This window comes from Sycon ciliatum, chromosome 1, assembly GCF_964019385.1.
Source record: "Sycon ciliatum chromosome 1, ocSycCili1.1, whole genome shotgun sequence".
NCBI lineage: Eukaryota > Metazoa > Porifera > Calcarea > Leucosolenida > Sycettidae > Sycon > Sycon ciliatum.
The window spans coordinates 44,133,870-44,136,715 of NC_088643.1; positions in this window are offsets into that span (position 1 = coordinate 44,133,870).

Here is a 2,846-nt window from a genome sequence, read left to right on the forward strand (position 1 = left end):
TAAAGGCAGTACAGTGTATTTACATGTACTAAAAAATATATAAAAATATAAAAAATCCGCCCGCCCGCCCGTAAAAAAAATGTCCATGTTAGTCGAACCACACACCTTCTTTAGTTTGGCCTAATGATAATAATCGGTGAAGGCTCCAAATTAGGGCTCAAACGGTCACGGTTTTACCCCTGACGATTAACTGCTAAGCTAACGGTCGGTTAACCGGTTATAACCTATAAGCCACGGCAATCCTGCGGACTCTTTTTTAACCGTATATTTGACTATACTCATTCAAAAAATGTACCCTATTCAGGACAACGCACACTTGTACATTCCCTTGCATGCTCATTCATACATACTCTCACACCAAGAGACCAGATATGACCGAGTTGACAGCCCAGAAATTGCGTACGGGTGCGACAGCCCGCGAAAGTGCACACTTTGCAACGACCTGATACTTGAAAAATTGACTGAAAAGTTACTGCGTAACCGTTATCTTTATCGGTTAACCGTTAATTCTTCGTAACCGGTCTGCAACCGGTTAATCGGACTAATCGTTTGAGCCCTACTCCAAATGGTTCAACCGGTATAATCTACAGCAGTACAGGTACAGGTACATGGCCGCCTGCTTTGTTTTCTACGTAGGTCTACCATTGTACAACAGCAGTGCGCAACCATGGTTGTGTAGCCGGCTAGCCTTCATTTCTACGCCCACATGATCATAGCCCTGCTACAGACGGTTGTATGGTAGATAGTGAGTGGTATGCGTGCTGAAAAAGTAGGACTTCAGAGATGCGCTATGCATACGCTATGGTCTGCCACTGGATAGTGTATGCGACCATCGGCAGTGTGGGAAGTCCATGACTACCCACCACGCCCTCATGAGCTCACGTGCCCGACCGGCGGCTATCCGTCGGCTCGCCATTACTTGCATAAGTAGTTAGTTGGCATAACGGGCTTCGGGGCCTCCTGGCCGGCGTTCTGCAGGATCCCTAGTGACGAGTACTAGTACTATTACGAAGGCAAGTCACCTGACTACAAATTCATGAGCCTGCCAGAGGAGCATTGCAAGACCCATTGTTGATTGGAAATGATGGTTGCAACAATACTCAATAGCCAGTAGAAAGTCTATAAACAGTCCAGCAACTCCAAGATGCAACCAACAATCACACAGCAGCTCAGTGTCACTTAGTATAGTGCTTTTAGTTCAGGCTGTCACCATCATTGCTCAGTCTGCAATAACCTAACAGTAGTACCGTAGTACCACCTGTATTTATTAACAAATTCACAATGGTACATGCACATACTGGCAATCAAAACCATCCCAAGTCAGCATACGGGCACAAAAAAGCCACCTCTTGTAATCACAGGCTCAGTGACTCGCAAACACACACGTTTACTACTACGGAATCAACTCCTCTGCAAAGCTGGAAAACACTGCACGGATTGCAATGCATGACTAATAATAATTAATAATACCGATGATGTCCGTGAGGCTCTCACAGGATCATAAGCACAAAACCGTTGTGCCACAAGCAAGTAAGAAGGTCATTGGTAACTATTTTAGGGTCTGATTTAACTTGTCAGTGCACAGCACAAGAGCCGCACAACTTCTGGAGCACCAACGCACAATATGCAGCATCCGTGACCACAGGCATACGTGTAGAGATAATAATGTTATGCTGTGAAGAAGCATGGCTTACAAACATTCGTAGTTTGTCACAAATGACGTAGGTTGCAAACTACCATGCAGGCAGAGCAATGGGCATGCATAAAACATCAAAGTTAACCAGTGGATTTGGCACACAATGATCATCGTTGAAACACTGTGAATCAAAGCTGAATTAGAACAAGGGGAGTGGTGCAAAATAACACTAGGAGACCAGCCGAATCACATCAGGCACGGTAAAAATCCTATCCTTAACTTAAAGCCAATGTTAAAAGTGGTACTTCAAAGTAAAAACTTGACCAAAACAGCAGCTGCACAGTGCAGGCTGCAGCTTATCGGGTGCAAACTAACCTAGTGTCACCCGGGCACATTGAAATGCTTGGGTGGGGTCTGTGTGTCATCCTGGTATGTGCAAGTACGGGGAAGGGGGGGGGGGGGGGTGTTATCCGCTGGTCGAGTGCAACTTCTTCAAAGCCAAACCATAAGCCACCACCGCGAGGTTCATTCATAATGCAGCCATGAAGAATGTAAGAGTGTATGCATGCAGTGTATGTGTGTACGAGTATGTGTAGCTTGTTGTGTGGGTATGTACATGTATGCGTATTGTGTTTGTACACAAGAGAGATTGGAAGCTTTGTCACAAGTCTGAGTTTCACGTATTACTACGATCATCAGGCAACTATAGTATTGTGTTTGCATTAATAATTTTTTGTTTGTTTGTATTTATTCAACATTTTTCTGGCTCGTCAAACGACTGCCAATAACAACAAAATGTGAAATGAAGGTATATGTGTGCATGTGTGTGTGTGTGTGTGTGTGTGTGTGTGTCACGTGTGTGTTCATGTGTGTGTGCGTGTTCGTGTGTCACGGGTGTGTGCATGTTCGTGTGTGTGTGTGTGTATGTGTGTTTATGTGTGTGTGTGTGTGTGTGTGTTTATGTGTGTGTGTGTGTGTGTGTATTTATGTGTGTGTGTGTGTTCCACAGAGTGCATAAGTGCCTACTACAATGGAAATAACCATGGTAGCATGGTCATGCATGTCCAGCCTTCGGTGGAGGATACCACATAACCTCAGTTACACACACACACACACACACACACACACACACACACACACACACACACACACACACACACACACACACACACACACACACACATACACACACATACACACACACACACAC